Source organism: Rhinoderma darwinii, chromosome 3 (assembly GCF_050947455.1).
Source record: "Rhinoderma darwinii isolate aRhiDar2 chromosome 3, aRhiDar2.hap1, whole genome shotgun sequence".
In the NCBI taxonomy this organism is placed as follows: Eukaryota; Metazoa; Chordata; class Amphibia; order Anura; family Rhinodermatidae; genus Rhinoderma; species Rhinoderma darwinii.
The window spans coordinates 190,143,306-190,166,124 of NC_134689.1; positions in this window are offsets into that span (position 1 = coordinate 190,143,306).

Genomic DNA, 22,819 nt, shown 5'->3' on the forward strand with positions numbered 1-22,819 from the left:
TTTTACTTACTCATTGTAAACTGTTTTTCTTTTAAGACCAAGAACCACAATATTTCTGTATTAATTTGCTTTGCATAAACTCTCCAATGTTTCTTGTATTACGGTATATATAATTTAATGCACATTAATGTTTGATAATCTTACAAAAGGCCACTGTCGTAGCAAGAAATAGAGCAACATGTTCAATTACATGGGAAGAAAGAATGTTAGACTCATAGGAAATAAAATAAAAACAAGAACACTACAAAAACATGTGGCATGCAATTAGGGGAAAATGCGGCGATACCAAATTTATATAGGTTTTTATGTTTTCCTACTTTACACAGTAAAAAAACGTTTTTTCTTTCAAAATTATTTGTTTTTCTATCTCCATATTTTAAGAGCCGTAACGTTTTTATTTTTTGACCGATGCAGCTGTATGAGGGTTTTTTTTTGTGGGACGACTTGTAATTTTTATTGGTACCATTTTGGAGTACATGCAACTTTTGATCAGTTTTTATCAAATTTTTTTGAAGGCAGGATAAACAAAAAATACCAATTATGGAATTAGTTTTTGTTTCATTTTTTACGGCGTACTCCATGCGGTTTAAATAATGTAATCGTTTTATAGTTGGGTTTGTTACGTTCATTACCAAATATGAGTAACTTTTTTTCATAAAGTATTTTGCAAGGGGAAAAAGTGGGTTTTTAATTTTTTTTACTTGGGACTTTTATTTATTTATTTCAAACTTTATTAACTTTATTAACTTTTGTAACTTAAAAAAAAATAAAAAATATTCTTTTGTTTTTATAACATACAAAACATTTTAATATGAAATCTATGAAAAGACAAATCATACAGGGAAATAAACGCAATTGTAGGTGGAGAGCCTCAATGCAAGATGGTACACATAAGACTTCTATAAACAACATTCACCTAGAAATCACATACAAAATAGCTATCCACCTAGCAGTATTATCAAAAAGGGAGAGGAATGGAAGACTATGGATACATAAAGGGAAGCGGGTAGCGGAGGGGTGGGGTGGATGTGGAGGGGGGGCATGAGATGGTCTAACTCCATGAGGTAGAGAACATATTAAAACATTAAAGAAAGCACAATGTCTCATGAAAGAAAGCAAAGTAAAGGATAAGAGGCAATCACTGTGTGGTAGATGTACGTTGTGTTAGAATCTGAAAATCAATCCAAAGTTGCCAAATTTTTACAAAAGTATCATGTCTTCTATCCACCCAGCTGGACAGTTCTTCAAATCTACAGATTTGGGCCACCTTAGTTAACCAGATTTGTAAGGGGGGTGGTTGAGATTGTAACCAATAAAGTGGGATCAGAGTTTTCGCCGCAGCAATTAAGTGTGTGGTTAAATTACACTTTGATGGCTTATACACCTCAGAAGGCTTAGAGAAAGCAATCATGTCAAATGACAAGACCAGATCATTACCAATGATCCGCCCAATCATTCCTTCAACCTGCTCCCAATAAGGGATTATAACAGGGCATGACCACTATATGTGGCTATATGTTCCAATGTCCGCTCTACATCTCCAACATTCTGATGAGTCAGCCAAGTTATGTCTATGCAAGAAATCAAGTGTTCTATACCATCTGGACAAAAGCTTATAATGGTTTTCCTGAAACTTTTTTTTTTTGTCTCACTAAGGGACTTTGCTGTGCGATCTTTTGATCACTATTATAATACAATACTTTTGTACTGCAGTGTATTATGCCTGTCAGTGTAAAACTGACAGGCATCTGTTAGGCCATGCCTCTGGCATGGCCTAACCGACGTAAAAAGACTATACACCGGTCGTTAAGGGGTTAACTTATTGTTAGATCGCAATTAGGACTTTAAAACAATTTTACAAATGTTTTAGGCCTCATTCACATCACATCTTTGGCCTACGTTTAACTTGTATATCAGGAAAAGCTCTTGACTAGAGAAGAGCAAATTGATTTTACAAAAATCGCACTCGATCCAAATTTTCCATAAGTTTTGGATTTAACTAATTCTGACATTTTGGGGGTTTGTGGCGCATGAATTGCAGCAGACTTAAAAAATAATCACATGATATTGAGAGGGCTTCCTCATAACGCCTTGCAGGCAGCCTTCCCAAAATGTAGCCTTCCCCCTCTACCCATATATGTTGCTGTCACTTTCACATTACTCATGCTGGCTTGGAGTTAAAAGCTTGAAAGGAGTTGGATACTTTCCTAGCTGTCTTTAGAGTCAGACACAATTTTAGGGGCAATCAGGGCACTTTAAATTTCTGGCAAATTTGTTCATAGTGAATCGGAATCGAAGCTGAAATTAATTTTGGGAAATTTACTCACCTTTCGGGTATGTTCACATGTACACGTCCGATACGCCTGAAATTACGGAGCTGTTTTCAGGAAAGAACAGCTCCGGAATTTCAGACGTAAAGGCAAGTGCAGGCGTTTTTCGCAGCATCCATTACGGATGTAATTGGAGCTGATTTTCTATGGAGTCAACGGCTCCAATTACGTCCCAAGAAGTGACAGGCACTTCTTTGACGCCGGCGTCTTTTTTACGCGCCATCTTTTGACATCGTAAAATGAATGGGCAGATGTTTGCCGGCGCATTGGAGCCGTATTTTCGGACGTAATTCGAGGTTAAAACGCCCGAATTATGTCCGTAAATAGGGTGTGTGAACCCAGCCTTACTCTCAATGCATTTGTGATGGATGCCTAACAGTGGCTTCCATCAACCATACACTATTATGGCATCTATTTAACCTATACCCATAAAAAGCAATTTTAACCCCTTAGTGTCTAAGCCTGTTTTGGCCTTGTGGACACAGCCGATTTTTGCAAATCTGACATGTGTTAATTTATGTGGTAATAACTCCGGAATGCTTTTACCTATCCAAGCGAATCTGAGATTGTTTTCTCGTGACATGTTGTACTTTATGATACTGAAAAAATGTGGTCGTTAAATTCAATATTTATTTGTAAAAAACACCAAAATTTAGAGAAAATTTGCAAAAATCGTCATTTTTCTAAATTGTAATATATCTGCTTGTAAAACAGATCGTAATACCACACAAAATATTTACTAGTTAACATTTCCTATATGTTTACTTTATATTTGCATCCTTTTTTGAACGACCTTTTATTTTTCTAGGACGTTACAAGGCTTAGAATTTTAGCTGCAATTTTTCGCATTTTCAAGAAAATTTCAAAAGGCTATTTTTTCAGGGACCAGTTCAGTTCTGAATTGGTTTTGAGGGCCTTATATATTAGAAAGTCCCCATAAATCACCCCATTTTAAAAACTGCACCCCTCAAAGTATTCAAAACAGCATTCAGAAATTATTTTAATCCTTTAGACATTTCACAGGAATTAAAGCAAAGTAGAGGTGAAATTTACAAATTTCAATTTTTTTTTACGAAATTCATTTGTAATACAGTTTTTTCTGTAACACAGAAGGTTTTACGAGAGAAACGCAACTCAATACTTATTGCCCAGATTCTGCAGTTTTTAGAAATATCCCACATGTGGCCCTAGTGTAAAAATGGACTGAAACACTGACCTCAGAAGCAACGGAGCACCTGGTGGATTTTGGGGCCTCTATTTTATTAGAATATATTTTAGGCACCATGTCAGGTTTGAAGAGGTATTGTGGTGCCAAAACAGTGGAAACCCCCCAAAAGTGACCCCATTTTGGAAACTATACCCCTCAAGGAATTTTTCAAGAGGTATAGTTAGCATTTTTAGCCCACAGGTTTTTTGCTAAATTTATTGGAACTGGTCTGTGAAAATGAAAATCTACTTTTTTTCTGAAAAAACATACGATGTTTTAGTTTTTACAAGGAATAACAGAGAAAAAGCACCCCAACATTTGTAAAGCAATGTCTCCCGATTACGGCAATACCCCATATGTGATAATAAAGTGCTGTTTGGACCCACGGCAGGGCTCAGAAGGGAACGAGGGCCATTTGAATTTTGCAGCGCAGATTTTGCTGGAATGGTTTTCGGTGCCATGTCGTGTTTGCAAAGCCCTGGAGGGACCATAACAGTGGAAACTCCCCAAAAGTGACCCCATTTTGGAAACTACACCCCTTAAGTAATTTTTATAGGGGTATAGTTAGCATTTTGACCCTACACGGTTTTTGCTGAATTTATGGGAATTATGCAGTGAAATTGAAAATCTAAATTTATTTCTAATAAAATGTAGTTTTAGCTCAGATTTTTTCATTTTTACAATAGATAAAGGAGAAAAAACACCCCAATATTTGTAAAGCAAACTCTTCTGAGCACAGCAATACCCCATATGTGGTAATAAACTGCTGTTTGGACACATCGCGGAAGTTAGAAAGGACGGAGCGCCATTTGACTTTTGGAGCTCAAGTTTTGCTGGAATGGTTTGCGGCCCCATGTCACATTTGCAAAGCCACTGAGGGGCTAAAATAGTGCAAACCCGGCAAAAGTGACCCCATTTGGGAAACTATACCCCTCGTGGAATTTATCTAGCGGTATAGTGAGCATTTTGACCCCACTGTTTTTTTGCTGAATTATTGGGATTATGCAGTGAAAATTAAAATCTACATTCTTTCGACTAAAATGTTGAATTTGTTTAATTTTTACAAGGAATAAAGGAGAAAAAGCGCCCCAACAATTGTAAACCAATTTCTCCCGAGTACGGCAATACCCCATATGTGGTCATAAACTGCTGCTTGTATACACCGCAGGGCTCAGAATGGCAGGAGTGCTACTTGGCATGTCGATTTTGGTTGATTGTTTTTTGGGCGCCATGTCGCATTTGCAGAGCCCCTGAGGTACCTGTACAGTAGAAACCCCTGAGAAGTGACTCCATTTTGGAAACTTTACCCTTCAGGGTAATCATCTAGGGGTGTACTGAGCATTTTGATCCCACTAGTGTTTCATAGATTGTATTAGAATGAGGCAGTGAAAATGAAAAATATTTTTTTTTCCCAAAAATATGTAGTTTTGCACCCAATTTTTTTTTCCACAAGGGGTAATAGGAGAAAAAACAACACATAATTTGTTACCCAATTTCTCCCGAGTATGGCAATACCCCATGTGTGGCCCAAAACTGCTGTTTGGGCACATGGCAGAGCTCAAAATGGAAGGCGTGCCATGTGGCTTTTAGAGCACAGATTTTGCTGGACTGGTGTATGGGCGCCATGTCGCATTTGCAGAGCACTCTTAGGTAACAGAGTAGTGTGTAAAACCCTTAGAAGTGACCCCATTTTGTAAACTACACCCCTCAAGGCATTTATCATTAGCCTGGACATATGACAGGGCTTAGGAGTGAAAGGCGCATGTGAGACCTATTTTGGTTATTTCGCAGCATTAGCACACAATGGCAGGGCTCTGGGGTCTAATAGTAAAACAAACCCCCAAGTAGTGACCCCATTTTGGAAACTGCACCCCTGAAGGCATTTTATTAAGGGGCAAAGTGAGCATTTTGACCACACAGGGTTTTTTTTTACTCAGTGGATGGTGCAAAGTGAAAATTGCAAATTTCCACAGGTTTTAGTGCACAATATTTTGTGCCCAGTTTGTGCCACTGAAGACAAATACCTCAAACTGTTAAGCGGGTTCTCCCGGGTATGGTGATGCCATATATGTGGACGTAAACTGCTGCTTGGGCACGCTGCAGGGCTCAGAAGGGAGGTAGCGCCATTTGGCTTTTGGAGCGCAGATTTTGCTTAGTGGTAATTTTTGGTCAGTTTTTTGCTGGTATTTCAGTTTATGATGTCGGGGCATATGTAAGCTGTGCGGAGTATATCAGGGCATATTAAGAGGGAATAATAATTGGGTAAATAAATAATAATTCATAGATATGTGGCCGGTGTCGCACTGAGAAATGGTGCCAGATCTTATCCGCTTTTGGACACTGCACATTTTGCGTCGCCATATTCTGAGAGCCAGAACTTCTTTATTTTTTTCTCCACCGGAGCTGGGTGAGGGCTTATTTGTTGCGGGACAATTTGTAGATTTCATTAGTACCATTTTGGGGTACATGCGATTTTTTGATCACTTTGTATTTCATTTTTTTGGCAAGCAAGGTGACCAAAAACCTGCAATTCTGATGTGTTTTATTATTTATTTTTTTACGGCGTTCGCCATGCGCTATGAATGACAATTTTACTTTATTCTGCGGGTCGGTACGATTACGGCGATGCCAGATGTATATAGTTTTTCTTATGCTTTGCATCATTTGCACGATAAAATCACTTTTGTTTAAAATAATACATTTTTTGTGTCACCATATTCTGAGAGCCATAACTTTTTTATTTTCCGTCAAAAAAGCTGTGGGCGTGCTTGTTTTTTGCAGGACGGGTTGCAGTTTTTAATGGTATAATTTTGGGGTACATGCAAGTTTTAGATCCATTTTTTTATTCTGTTTTGCGAGGGGTTGTGACTAACAAACAGCGATTCTGGAATAGTTTTTTGTTTAATTTTTTTACGGTGTTCACCATACGGGTAAAATAGCATGATATTTTTATAGTTTGGGTCGTTACGGATGCGGGGATGCCACATATGTGTACTTTTTTTTATGTTTTTTGTTTTTTCCTATAATAAAAGACTTATTATAGGAAAAAAGGCTGTTATAGTGTTTTTTAACATGAAACTTATTTTTTTTAACTTTTTTACAACATTTTTATTAACTTGTTTTAACTTTTTTTGTGTCCCACTAGGGAACTTGAAGACAAGAAGCCCTGATCGCTATTCTAATACACTGCACTACCTACATAGTGCAGTGTATTAGAGCTGTCAGCTATTCACTGACAGCAAGCCTATTAGGCTTCGCCTCCCGGCGGGGCCTAATAGGCTTCCGTACTAGGAAGCGATTGTTAGGCTACGGTTGCCATAGCAACCATCGGAACACAGTGCGGGTGCCGATGGTTGTCATTAGCAACCATAGTGTGCGATCTAATCACTTAGATGCAGCGATAGCTGCATCTAAGGAGTTAATCGGCCGGATTTGAGCCTAGCTCCGGTCCTGGCCGTTAGGGCACGATGTCAACTGTGACAAACAGCTGACACCAGCGCCCGTGGCAACCATCGTGGTTGCCGACAGGCTACAAGACACTTCTAAGCATCGATCGCGTTGATCGATGAATCAAAGGGGTTAATCGGCCGGATCGGAGCCTAGCTCCAGTCCTGGCCATTGCAGAGGGGCGTCGGACCGCTAATTACAGGAGGTGATAGCGCTGGCTCAGCTTCTGAGCCAGCGCCATCACATACACACGTCATGGAGCTGTGATTGGTCAGTCTGCTTTGACTGACCAATCACAGCGATCGCCGGCAGGAGACCGCTGTGAATGGTCCCCTGCCGTCTTACTGTGCCGGTCAACTGTCATAAACAGTTGACGGCACAGTTCTGTCATCTTGTCCTTTGACAGGGTGACAGTTTTTAGCCAGGACGCACCGGTACGTCCCTGTGACTTAAAGCACTTCAATGCAGGACGTACCGGTGCGTCCTGGTGCGTTAAGGGCTTAAAGCTCATGACGTATATGTTTGACGGATGCCTGTGGCATATGCCAGACAGTGTCATCCATAGGCTCCCATGCTAAAATGCATACTGTGCGATATATGTTTTTTTTTGTGGGTTATCGTTGTTTACTAAGCTATTCCATACCTAAAAAAAAGGTGTACTGATGTACACCAGACCGACAGAGGCCAAAAGGACACTGCTGGCCTTGGTCTGGCTAATGGAGCCCCACGGACATGTTTAGCGTGTTTGTCGGAAGCTTTCCTGGCATACAAACTAAATGTAGGGCAAAAACGTGATGTAAATAGGGCCTGTCTACAGTGAACATACTATTGTCCAAAATTGATTGCAGCATACCACGGTTATAGTGTCTAGCATTCTATTTGAAGGTAATATGCCCTAATAAGCATGGAAGGTAATATTTTGTTTTCTACGGTGGGTTGATATGGAAGCTAAATTTTACTGCCTGATGTCCATTTGGTTGGTAATATTTAATGGTGTCCAATTGGAATTAGTTGGTTATAGTCCCTAATGTCTAGTGTGGGAGATTGGGGAAAGGTTATATACTTTCGTGGGCAGGTGATGGAAGTGCAGTAGATTATATTTCTTGATTTTAACTAAGGAGAAGATTATATTTTCTGCTGTCCTATGAGTAGGGAGCAAGACAGTTTAGTAATAATCTCTGGTGAAGGAGCGTATATCAATTCGCCTAGGTGATGTACAGAAATGGAGAGGACCAGCAGATTTTACACCGGGGGTTAGTGGCAGTGGCGGATTATCATTAGGGCGGTTCGGGCGGCCAAACCGCACATGATCGCCCTCATGCCCGGTGGCATCGATAGCACTGGAGGGGGACCCAGTGCTAGCGGCAGCCACATTCAGTGGCGTAACTACAGGGCTCACAGCGGTCGCAATTGCGACCGGGCCCAGAAGCCAGGGGAGCCCGCGGCCCCCCGCACCACATCAATGAAAAGTTACTATAGTAACTGGGGCCTATGTAATAAACTACATGGGCCCCTCTTACTATAATAACTGACAGTACTTACCCCTCCTCTTCCTGGAGCGCATCGGAGGTTCTGACATCACAGTGCTGTGCGCAGCGCATAACATCCCGACACTTGATGGAGTGAGGACCTGTAGCCGAAGAGGAAGTAAGTTTAATTTTAGTGTCTTGCTGAAGCTGAAGAGTCGGGGTCCGACACCCGGGACCCCCGCCAATCAGCTGTTTTGAAGGGGTTGCATGCGTGACCAGCGCTCCTTTCATTTTTATTGAACTGCGCAGACGCCGTAAGTCTGAGCTTTGTCATGGAGAACTTCGGGGGACTTTCGGTCCCCCATTCTCCTTAGCGCTGACAGCGATCACACTTGTATCCCCTATCCTATGGATAGGGGATGCATGTCTTTTGTAGGACAAAGTATAGGCCGTTTTTTTTTGGGGGGGGGGCTATGTGGCGTTATCTACAGGGGGTGTCTGTATGGCGTTATCTACAGAGGGGGGGTTCTCTATGGTGTTATCTACAGGGGGGGTCTGTATGGTGTTATCTACAGGGGGGGTCTGTATGGCTTATCAACAGGGGGGGACTCTGTATGGCGTTATCTACCGGGGGATCTGTATGGCGTTATCTACAGGGGGTCTGTATGGCGTTATCTACAGGGGGGTGTCTGTTTGGCGTTATCTACAGGGGGGTCTGTATGGCGTTATCTACAGGGAGGTGTCTGTATGGCGTTATCTACAGGGGGGTCTGTATGGTGTTATCTACAGGGGGGCTGTATGCCATTATCTACAGGGGGATTTGGGACTGTAAGACGTTATCTACAGGGGGGCTGTATGGAATTATCTACAGGGGGGCTGTATTCGGAAATCTTTAGCAATGTTTCCGTCACCATTGAGATCAATGGTGAGGGAAACCGAAGCGGAGGTTTCAGTTTGCCTTTCTGTTGAGGGGTTAACCCGACCAAACCCATCAACGGACGGGCAGCGGTGATGTGAACAGGCCCTTACTAATGGTTTTTTTTTGTGTTTTTTTTTGTGGGTTTTTTTTTCTATGTCATTGTATTTTTTTTTTACTTTATCGCTACCAACTTACTAATGGCCACTGACAGGTTGACAGCGTCTATTACTAAGGTGGGGCTTAGAGTTAGCTGGTGAAAAGGCTAACACTAATCCCCATTATTACCCTGGTACCCACCACTTCCAGGGGTGCCAGGAAGAGCCGGGTACGATCCGGTACCCGACAACCTGTAGTGAAGGTTGGGCACTAGGGCGGCCGCAGGCTGGTATTATTAAGCTGGGAAAGGCCAAAAATAGTGGCCCTTCCCAAACTAGTAATGCTAGCCTGCTGCTGCTGTGTTGTATCTGGCTAGTTATGAAAAATGGGGGGACCCCACGTCATTTTTTTTTATAAATAATTGGACAGCATGATGTGGGGTTCCCCCATTTTTATAACCAGCCAGATACAACATAGCAGCAGCAGGCTAGCGTTACCAGGGTGGGAAGGGTCACAGTTTTTGGCCTTTCCAAGCCTAATAATACCAGCCTGCGGCCGCCCCGGGGCCCCTCCGTCACTACAGATGGTCGGGTACTAGATCGTATCCGGCTCTTCCTGGTGGCGCTGGGTATAAGGGTAATATTGGGGATTAGTGTTAACCTCTTCATGTCTAACATTAAGTACCCCACTTAGTAATAGGCATTGTCAATCAGCCAGCATCTATTATTAAGGTGGTAGTTATAAAGTTTAAACAAAGACATAGATAAAATATTTTATTGAAATAAAAATTCCACACAACCCTCGTTATCCATTTTATTGAGAATTAAAAAAAAAAAACGCAGTTATCGAAGTAGTCCAACAAGCGAACTTGTAAAAAAACACAAACTCGTCCCCATACATTACTGATCATAGCTTCTTGCGAAAGGAGCAAACGAGCGCCGATCAACGAGTTGTCTCATTGCTCAGCGCTGGTTTTTACGGCCAAAATTGTCCAGTTTAAAAGGACACTTGCCATCCTTTTTATTAGTTGAACAGCAAGTGAGAAAGTTATCTGCTCCACTATCAGTTTATCAGTTTCTTAGTAAGGCCCATGGTTGGCCTCAATGGCCATGTTGTAGCATGGTACCTTTGTCTGTCACTTAAATCAGGGATGTTTGCAAAACCACCATGCATATGACTATGAGTGAATAGAGTAAAAAAAGGGTCTGCTTTTTTTCAGAAACAGCGCCACTTTTGGCCATGAACTGTGTCTTGTATTGCAACTCAGCCTAATTCATACAACTTCTTTAATTGATTTAATTTAGTCAGTTAATAATACAGTTCCTATATTGCAAGCGATATAGATTTTATATTAATTAGCTTAATGTGAAAACATACAGTTACACATTTTTTTGTAGAAATTATTTTGGCATGATGTGGATTTCTCATTCCTTTATTTTTAAAGCTATAGCCAAACCAAATAAAGCAGAACATTATAGCATCCCCAATGTAAAATAAAGTTTATTTGATAATGATCACTGCTGTTTCGCTAATTGAAGTCATATTTCCTCTAATTAAAGCTCCATTTCTATAGTTAATTTAGTGCGTTAAGAGTATTTACATTCATTATTTATAAATGTGATCAGACTGCTTGACATTTTCAGCACTTGATGTAGTGATGAATTACTTTATACAGTATCGAGCACTGTTCATTTCACTGAATAAACTCATGTGCTTTGTCAATACAGATCGGAGACATGTCACTAAATTCACTATACATTTATTAATTAAAATCATTGTGCTATAAATGTGTAACGGATGGACACAAAATAGGCAATGACACAGAAGTTGCTTTCACTCACCTGAAAATGTCAGGGGCAATGACCTTTTTTTCAGTCTTGCCACCCTTCCTTTATTAGCCTGATTACCCTCATGCACACTAGCATGGGCATTTTGGCTCGTAATACTTTGTATTGCGTTCACTTAGTGAGGGTCTATTTGATCTCATGGTTTCTTCTACAAGCACCGAATTCAGTGCTTCTAGTGTAGAACTCTGTCCTTTATAAGGCATTTGATTGAATAGCATTATGCGTAGTGATGCATTTAAAAATAAGACTATATGTAAACCTACTGCATTACCTATATAAACCTACTATTTACTCAAACAGTTATCTTGATGCAGAACAAGCAGTTAGGTTATGTTCACACGCTGTGTTTCCAGGTGTTTTTTTGAGGCGTAAACTCCTGAAAAAAACGGAAGCTGAACGCTTACAAACATCTGCCCATTGATTTCAATGGGAAAATGGTGTTTTGTTCAGACGGGGAGTTTTTTTACGCGGCCGCTTTACAACGGCGCATAAAAAACGCCCCGTAAAAAAGTAGCATGTCACTTTTTGACACGTTTTTGGAGCTGTTTTTCATTGTGTCAATAGAAAAACAGCTCAAAAAACGGCTCCAAAAAATGTTTGATGCTTTAAAATCGGCTAAAAATCAGAGGCCGTTTTCCCTTGAAAACAACTCAGTATTTTACAGTTGTTTTTACTTGAGCGTATGAACATACCCTAATACTGACACAGACTACAGACAGCATAAATAATAACCTACAACGAAATAGAGTCTATGACACTCAAATATTTATAAAAGTATAAATTGTATTAAATCCAAAAATTTTAAAACACATGTATCTCAATGTAAAATTCAGAGATGACTAACCACAGTGAGGTAATGGACACCAAATAGCAATAGTTATTAATGCACGAAGGTACAAAAATTGAAACATATCACAACATGGGTGCAAAAATAGAGTTTATGCCTTTAATTAAATATGTACACAGGGCACAGAGAGAGATGATGTCGTCTCAATCTCCATGCATACTCCTACATCTAACTTGTAATTGTTAGGTGACATTTAGGTGACATTTAAATAGCATTTTTTTAATAAACTATAAGGTCTCATGCACACGACCGTAGCCATGTGCACGGCCGTGATTTTCAGGTCGGCCGGCTGCAGACTGTCAGCCGCGAGCCGCCCGCAAATCGCGGGCCATGCACATGGCCGCGGCCATTATTTTCAATGAGCCCGCACCGCGGAAGACGGCCGTAATAAGGCATGTCCATTCTTTCTGCGGTGCGGGCTCCTGGGCCATGCATGGACCGTAAAAACTACGGTTGTGTGCATGGTCCCATAGAAATGAATGGGGCCGCAATTCTCCCGTGGATTTTCGGGGGAATTGCGGCCACAAAAGCACGTTCGTGTGCATGGGGCCTAACAATGAGTGGATGGTATATATAGTTTTATATAGTAATACCTTACCCATGAGATCAGTAATGACTACCTGGGGTGTGATGCCAGGTAGCCATTACTGATCTCATGGGTAAGGTATTACTATATAACTATATATACCATCTACTCATTGTTATAGCTTATTAAAATACAATTACAAGTTAGATGTAGGAGTATGCATGGTGATTGAGACGACATCATCTCTTCTGTGCCCTGTGTATATATTTAATTAAAGGAATAAACTCTATTTTTGTACCCATGTTGTGATATAGTTAGGTTTTTGAACCTTCGTGCATTAATGACTGTTGCTATTTGGTGTCCATTACCTCACTGTGGTTAGTCATTTCTGAATTTTATATTGAGATACATGTGTTTTTACATTTTTGGATTTAATAAAATTTATACTTTTACAAATATTTGAGTGTCATAGACTCTATTTCGTTGTAGGTTATTGTTCTCCATTGAGTTAAATGACATCATTTGTTATTCTTGCATAACATCAGGCATATGTATGCCTCCCTCTACATACTGGTTATATGTATGGGATTATTCCCATCATGGTAAAGGGGATTTATGGGTGATCTCTGCTTTAGGTTTACAGACAGCATAAATGTCCAGTTGTTTGTTGTTCAGTGCGTACGCCCAGCTGGAAAAATCTCCTGACATATACACTGGACATATAGCCCAGACCTCTGTCCCTATAACCACTACAGTTGCATACATCTGCCATTGATTCCCATTGTTAAAAAAACAAACAAAAAAACACATTTTCTTATGGGTTTTCCTTGTACTGGAAAGCAAAGTCGACTATGCTTTCCAATACAGTGGAAAAGACTTCTGCTGATTCATACAACCCAAACAGATTCCAAAAGGACACTTCTTTGAATTTTATGTACTGTTCATTATAGGCTAAGGATATGTTCAGCGCACATGATGGGATTGTATAAGTTGTCCATACACATCAAACACGGCGGTGCAAACATAGCCTAAGGCAACTTTCCCATTGCGATATTTTGGTCAGTATTTAGCATTAGTATTCGGAAGCCAAAATTAGAAGTGGAACCTACACAGCGAAAAAGTATAACAGAACAATTTGTACTTCTGTGTTTTGCATCCACTCCTGGTTTACACTTAATTAAAATACTGACCCAAATACTGCCGTGTGAAAAGTGGCCTCACATTGTTCTTTTTAATTGCCATTTATTTTACCTACATACGAAATAATGGCAATATTGACACCTGTAAATGACTCTCATATACAACACACGGTAGGTTTCACTGTCAATATGTCAAATCTCTAACTGTTTATACTGTTAATAAAATATTCACCCTATCCTTTTTCAGTCTGTATGAGAAATGTCTTACTTTTATTATCCTTTTTCTTTAAGTCTTCTCACACTTATTATCTCTACGATAGTGGTCGTTTTCTTGCAGATATACTCTGCAGAGGTGAAAGAAATAAGGAACATAATGGGTACTTGTCTAGGTTTGCGAAGAAAGTCTAAAAGACTATTCCTGTTAATGTATAGAATATACGATTTCAAACAATTCTCAAACAAGGCAGGCTGTTGGAATGGTTACAGTATATTTTACATAACTACCAGTTCTTAATACGAATTTAATTATATTTGTTTAATACAGAGGTTTAGGTCACCATTCAGAGTAGAATCAGTCACCTTTTTTTCTCACATCTGTAATATAGTACAATAGTTTATACTGACATTAAAAGACTTCTTAACTTATAACCAAAGTGATGTAATACAGAATGTGTCAAGGAAGAAAGAAAAACACTCGTAGAGTTAAATGTTCTAAAAATATATATATATAGCACAAGATCACATTCATGCTTTATAGAGTTTCTCTCCTCTTGCAAAAAAAAAAAAAAACAACAATTTTTTTTTTCTGTTTCCCCTAGAGCAGTTTTGGAGATGTTGTCCATTTAAATTTCCTGGTTGAAGAGTTACACTGTGATGTGTCACATAAGGGTGTATGTGTCACATCATGTTACTGAAGTGGAAATGAAAAAGGTTCACCCAGAACAGGACAGTGTTAAAGTTTGTAAAGGCAACTTGAAAGACTTCAGTGTCCTTTCATGTGACCTCTAACATTTCCGGAATTCTCAGTTGTCATTATTTTAACAACATAATAATTAACATGCAATAAACGGGAACATTATTTAACTTTCCTAGAATAATAACATTTTCTTTTGAATAGAGAAACATATCCCTTTTTATTTTATATTCATAGTTTGTTAGAGCTAAGTATAATTGGAAATGTTTGTGCTGGCTCATGCAACATGCTGCTTATTCAGCTCTTCATTTGGTGAACTCATGACAATGATATTGTTATTTTAAAGCGTATGTTTTCTTTTTATCACCACTTATATACATTATGTGTATAATATAATTTAAATGCATAACTTTGCAAATGTACTGTTTTAGTTATCTTTTTTGATCGAATACAGATATATATGTCTTAAAGCCCATACTGGTCCACAGTATAGTTCACATTTCTACAGACTGCTGGGCCCAAATCTCCCAGCAATTCTTGGTTGTTTGCAGGGACGGCATTAGGCGGGGCAATATGGGCAATTTCCCAGGGCCACCATACTCTTAGGGCCCCCTGCCCACTATAGCAGCCATAGCGGCTGCTACGCAGAACATTTATGGGCCAGGCGGCATGGGCCCCCTCATGCCCGGTGGCGAGGCTAGCACCGGGGAGGGCCACGGTGCTAGCGACTGCCAGATTAAATATTATCCGCATCCCCATGACGCAGATACTATAGGCTGCGAGCCACGTTAGGCCTGCAGCCTATAATGCGCTGGGAAGAATCCCTGCGCAGACCGGCGTGATGATGTCACTGTATCACGCTGGCCTATGCAAGGGTCCTGTCTGGAGGCTGTGAAGTGCTCCGTCCGTGACGGGAACAGTGCGGGAACTGGGCTAGGTAAGTACAAATTATTATTTTTTGGGGTATTGCACTTTGTACAATTGGGGGAGGGCTGTGTGGCATTATCTACTAAGGGGGGGGCGGGGTTGTGTGGCACTATAAAGGGGGGGGGATCTGTTTTATGTATGTACTCGATTTTGTCGTTATATGAGGCTTGATACATGACCTCTGATGATTCAAGACCAAGATATTATTGTCAGGCCCATCATTAAAGAGTTTATATGAAAGACGCCTACAACTTTTTCAATCATTTTTAAAGATATGGTCCATAAATTCATCAGATTTTTGTTAATACATTTTTAATATAGATTCTTTCATTTTGTGGCATTGTCCTGCTTCATAAAGAATATAGTCGGCTTTAGATCTACATGAGCAAATTACAAATATCCATAAATAAAAAAAAATTATTTTCTGTTTTCATTTTTTGATTCGTCTGCAACTCTTGAACACTAGAGTCACCATAACTCCAAATAGTCTTTGGTAAAAATCTATGTCTGTCTCAAATTTAACTTGTAGCTCAGAATTATCTCTGTTTCAACTTTGGAGAGACGGATTTCCCTTTAAGCTAAAAGCACTGATACTAGACTGTTGTTGGTGGAGAATATAACTAGTTCATAAAGTCACCATACTAATTATATTACCAGTATTAGATATGTATGGGTTGCTGCTAATAATCTGTGTGTATAATAGCTATACAGCCAGTGGCGTAACTACCGCGGTAACAACCGTAGCGGCCGATATGGGGCTCGCGACTTGAGGGGGCCCATGCCGCCATCTGACACGCCCCCCATATGCCTGGTGGCGCCGCTAGCAGCCGTTTTGACTGCTACAGCGGTAGCGCCGCTACTACGAGGCCCGCGCCGCCGAGCCTCCAACAAGTATGAGCCGTGCGACACAGGCCCTCTCATGCCCGTAGGCGTCACTAGCACTGGACGGGGCCCCGGTGCTAGCGACAGCCACCCCGTCTTGCAGTAATTGTACCTGCGTCTATAGCACACAGGTACAAATACATGCATTACCGCTGAATGGCCGGGCATGTTCCACCTTACAATGACGCTGATTCAGCGCCTTTCAACGACGGTAGCGGCTCGATGACGTCATCGCACCGCTTCCGTGCTAGAAAGGCGTTGATTGACGGGGCAAGTAATTCTGCCCTGCCAATCAGCGCCTTTGAATGAAGCGTCGTTCAGCTCCAGCAGACCTGCTCAGAAGAGAGCAGATCTGCATTGCCATCGGACGGGGCGGGAACGGGATCATGTGAGTATGTAAAGTTTCTTGTTTTTTTACTAATTAAATTGTTAGTAGCATTATCTATAGTGGGGGCTCTATCTACAGGGGGGGGGTTGTCCATATGTGGGGATGTGGGCCACTTTATAGGGGGTCTATATGTGAGGCACTATCTGCAGGGGGGTCTATATGTGGGGATGTGGGCCACTATATACAGGGGGGTCTATGTGTGTGAATGTGGGCCACTATATACAGGGGGTCTATATGTGGGCCACTATATATAGGGGGTTCTATATGTGGGGATTTGGGCCACTATCTACAAGAGTGGTCTATATGTGGGGATGTGGGCCACTATATACAGGTGGGTCTACATGTGGGGATGTGGGCCACTATCTACAGGGGGGTCTATATGTGGGGCACTATCTACAGGGGGGTCTATATGTCTGGCACTACATACAGGGGGAGCCATATGTGAGACACTATACAGGGGTGGGCTATATGTAGAGCACTACCTATAGGGAGCTATTTTTAGGGCACTTTCTATAGGGTGGGCTATATGTGGGACACTATATACAGGAGTGAGTTATCTGTGGGGCACTAGCTACAGGGGGCTATATGTAGGGCACAGTCTATAGGGGTGGGCTACATGTGGGACACTATATACAAGGGGAGCTATATGTGAGACACTATCTACAGAGGTGGGCTATACGTGGAGCACTAGCTATAGGGGAACCTATATGTAGGACAGCATGGTGGCTCAGTGGTTAGCACTATTGCCTTGCAGCTCTGGAGTCCATATGTGGGCACTATCTACAGAGGGTTGTATGTGGGACACTATCTACAGGGGCTTCTATGTAGGGCACTATCTACAGAGGCTCTATGGGGGTCACTATCTACAGGGGGCTATGGGGGCACTATCTACAGGGGGTACGGTGTGTGCAGTGGCGAATTAAGTAGACCATGGGCCCTGGGCTGTTACCCAAACTTGGGCCCCCCTTCCTCACCGCCGCCCTGCCGCGCCGTAACTATTTTTAACACTACTTTTTTGGGCAAGCATTAACCCCTTAGTGACCACTAATACGCCTTTTTACGTCGGTCACTAATGGGCTTTAGGCTAGGCTGACGCCTTTTCACGTCAGCCTAGTCTAAGTCCTGCACGGGTCTCCCGTGCAGGCAGGAGCCAGGGCTCTGCTGTCTGATGACAGCTGAGCTCCTGCTCCAACGCCCGCGATCGAAGTTTACTTCGATCGCGGCCGTTTAACCCGTTAAATGCCGCCGTCAATAGCGACCGCGGCATTTAACTTTGTTTACAGAGGGAGTGCGCTCCCTCTGTCACCCATCGGCGGCCCGCGAATGAAATCGCGGGTCTCCTAATGTGGTGTCATGGCAGCCGGGGGCTTGATAAAAGCCCCCAGGTCTGCCCTGGACATATTCCTGTTAGGACGCGCCGGAGGCACGTCCTAACAGATTGCCTGTCAGATTTACACTGACAGGCAATAATGCTCTGGTATACGAAGTATACCAAAGCATTATAGCAGCGATCGGAATATCGCACAGTAAAGTCCCCTAGTGGGACTAATAAAATCAGTCATCAAAGTGAAATAAAGATTATTAATAAAAAGTACAGTAAAAAAAATAAATAAAATCATTTTTTTTCATAAAAAGTGGTTTTATTTAGTAAAAGTGTAAAAAAAAAAAAAAAAAGTACACATATGTGGTATCGCCGCGACCGTAATGACTCCATTAATAAAGTTAATAAGTAATTTAAACCGCAAAGTGAACACCGTAAAAAAAAAACGCAAAAAACCATGGCGAAATTGCAATTTTTTTCCATTGCCCCCCAAAAAAAGTCATAATAAAAATGAATCAATAAGTCCCATGTACCCCAAAACAGTACCATTCAAAACTACGTCTCGTCCCGCAGAAAACAAGCCCAAAAAATCACTACATTGATGGAAAAATAAAAAAATGACGGCTCTTGGAAAGCGACGAGGCAAAAAACAAATAATTTTAGTTCAAAAGTGTTTTTATTGTGCAAAAGTCGTAAAACATAAAAAAACCTCTACATATGTGGTATCGCCGTAATCGTACCGACCCATAGAATAAAGGTAACATGTTATTTACGTCGCATAGTGAATGGCGTCAATTTAAAAACGCATAGAACAATGGCGGAATTTCAGTTTTTTTTATAATCCCCTCCAAAAAGGTTAATAAAAGTTAATATAAAAATTATATGTACCCAAAAATGGTGCTATTAAAAAGTACAACTAATCCCGCAAAAAACAAGTCCTCATACAGCTATGTAGACGAAAAAATAAGAACGTTATAGCTCTTTGAATGCGACTATAGAAAAACGAATAAAATAGCTTGGTCATTAGGGCCTAAAATGGGCTGGTCACTAAGGGGTTAACAGTGTTACGATTTCCCTTGTCACAGAGCTGTGTCCCTACATACTGACAGTATCACACTGTGCTGGGACACATCCTCCTGACAAGGGGAATTGTCTATCAGTCCTGGACTGCAGAAAGACTTTTTGTGAAATACAAGGATTTCCTATAATAAACATGTCAGGAGAGGTGACAGATTCTCTATAAATCTAGTGACTCACAGGAGACGACGTCTCAGATTCTAGTAGTTTTTTTCCTCTTTTCTTCTCCATGCGGTCCAGCGCTCATGCCGACTTCTCCCGGCCATGACTCATTTCTGCAGAATTTGCCACTCACACGTCTCCTCACTTTTCCAACATTTCCACACCTATAAACGAAAATAAAGTTATCATGGTGCCACATACTGTACCCCTAAATATAATAGCACCAAACACTGCGCGCCTGAATATAATAATACTATACTGCAAGGGGGGGGGGGGGTTGAGCGTCTAACTGACTGAAGAGAGCTCTATGGGGGGAAACTATTATCCCCCCATAGAGCTAGCTGCCGTCAGATAGATGGTTAGCCCTCCCCCTTACTGCATAATCCCCCACCTAGCGTCGGCCAGTTCAGGACCGCACTATTTTGCGCCTTCAGGACCAGACGCCGTATATACATTTTTAGCACGCGTTAGTTAAATGGCTATAACTTTTTTATTTGTTGTGCTAACGACGTGAGTTTTGCGACGTTTTTTCTGTAGACAATGCAGGTTTCTTTTTTTATCGTTTTTATACACACCTTTTTTGCTATTTTAGAATTTTTATTCATAAAGTTTGAAAATAATAGTAAAAAAATAAGCTTTTTTACGTTTCAGCTATTTTTTTTTGGTAATAACATAGTTTTACCCTAAAATAGACCTTTTATTTGTAATCGTCATTGTTTACCGTAAATTTTAATATATTACATGTCTATATTAGGGTAATTGGGTCAGCGCTAGCGTTACAACAATGATTGGCGAGGGGGGGGGGCGTTTTTTTTCTGGGGTGGGTATTTTATGTGTATTTATTATTATTTTTTTTTTTGCACTTTACTTTACTATTTTATTACTATGGTCTGTCCCTCAAAGGTCAAAAAAGACCTTTGGGGAACTTTATATTTTTTTTTTTCTTTCTTTCACACCATGTTTTTCCACTGTAACTAGGGCTGCACAGCAGCTCCAGTTACAGAGGAAATCAGCCCTCTCATAGTGACGATTGTCACTAACTGGGCTGTGCTGGGTCTAGTAAGACCCAGCAGCAGTCTCTCAGTAAAGGCACCCGGCGATCATGTGACCAGTCACATGATCACCGGGAGGAATAGAGAGAGCGTCGCTGCTGCTGCTGTCTCTATTCCTATACACAGCGTTCATTGAGCGCTGTGTAAAAGAGTTCGGAGAAGACAGAAGCAGCGAAAGCTGCTTCTATCTTCTCCTCAGGTTCCCCGGCAGTCACTGACAGCCGGAGACCCGACATTCAGCTGCCGATCGCGCGGGCAGCAAGTTAAAACCCGAGCCGTAAAAAGTCTATGGCTCGGGTTTTAAGGACTCTGACCACTGGCCGTAAAAATACAGCCAGCGGTCGGGAACCAGTCAGGCAGGAGGATAAACCGGCAGCCAGTACTAACCTCATCGACGGTGACCACCCGCCCGGCTCTTCTCTTCCAGCTTTGGAGTAACAGAACAGCCGTCTGTCGCTGTTCTGTTACTCAATGGCGGCGCCCGCACTGTCAGGGAGGCGTGTCCTAAGCACTAGCAGACGTGCTTAATGCCTGTTACCTACCCCTGTCCCGGCCAATTCCCTGCTCCTCCCCATCTCCGTAGCGGCAGTTAGCAGCGCTAGCGCGCTGAATAGTTTTATAAGACGATGTGCGGTTCGGGCTGCCATGGGCCCCCTGGGAGCCTCGGGCCCCGGGCGGCCGCCCGAACCGCCCATATGATAATCCGCCACTGGGTGTGTGTGTGTGTGTGTGTGTGACACAGTGTATGGTACTATTATAATCAGGGACACAGTGTATGGCGCTATTACAATTACTGGTGCAGTGTATGGCGCTTTATTATATTTAGAGCTGTTGAGAATTTTAACTTCGTTTATAGGTGCAGAAATCTTTTAAAAGTGAGAAGCTGAAGACATCTGAGTGGAGAACTGCAGAAATGGGTCATGGCTGGTAGAAATCCATCATAGATGTCTGGACCAGAGGGAGAAGAAAAGAACTAGAATATGAGATGATGTCACCGGTGAGTCACTTAATGTAAATGTTTATTCTGCCTCTAATCAGCACTGTTGTCACTGTATGATCTGCAGCGAGATGATGGTGGTATGATATTTTTTTTTGTGAAACAACATCTCCCAGCATATCCTCACCATTATTCGGGCCATGCTGGAAGCTGTAGTTTTACGCCGTACAAACCTATACGGCAGGGGTTGCACTAAATTGAGCTGTATTTGTTCTGGTGTTGTATATATGTACTGATCTTGGTACTGATGCTGTATGTAAGTACTGAGCTTGGTTCTGGTGTTGTATATATGCACTGATCTTTGTTCTGATGTTGTATGTAAGTACTGAGCTTTGTTGTCGTGCTGTATATACGTATGAGATTGTTTTTGGTGTTGTATATATATACTCTGCTCTTACCATTACGTAGCTCAGTCTGTTACCTCTCCTCCACTCCTGTCCTCAATAACACCTTCACATGATTGGCAAGTCACCACCCCGCACAAGATCCGCACGCTCATCTCCTGAAATACTCTGTGCTGCTGTGAACTCTGCTCTTACCATTACGTGGTGACTTGCCAATCATGTGAAGGTGTTATTGAGGACAGGAGTGGAGGAGAGGTAACAGACTGAGAGCTACGTAATGGTAAGAGCAGAGTTCACAGCAGCACAGAATCTGCACGCTCCTCTCCTGAAATACTCTGTGCTGCTGTGAACTCTGCTCTTACCATTACGTGGTGACTTGCCAATCATGTGAAGGTGTTATTGAGGACAGGAGTGGAGGAGAGGTAACAGACTGAGAGCTACGTAATGGTAAGAGCAGAGTTCACAGCAGCACAGAATCTGCACGCTCATCTCCTGAAATACTCTGTGCTGCCTTAAACTCTGTGGACAGGTCAGGATCCTGTTTCTTTTAAATGCTGCACTGTAGCGCAGCCTTATATAGTGGATCGAGCAGGTTCCCCAGCAGCGGGTTCCCCAGCAGCATTTCTGCAGTGTATGGCGCTTTATTATATTTAGAGCTGTTGAGAATTTTAACTTCGTTTATAGGTGCAGAAATCTTTTAAAAGTGAGAAGCTGAAGACATCTGAGTGGAGAACTGCAGAAATGGGTCATGGCTGGTAGAAATCCATCATAGATGTCTGGACCAGAGGGAGAAGAAAAGAACTAGAATATGAGATGATGTCACCGGTGAGTCACTTAATGTAAATGTTTATTCTGCCTCTAATCAGCACTGTTGTCACTGTATGATCTGCAGCGAGATGATGGTGGTATGATTTTTTTTTTGTGAAACA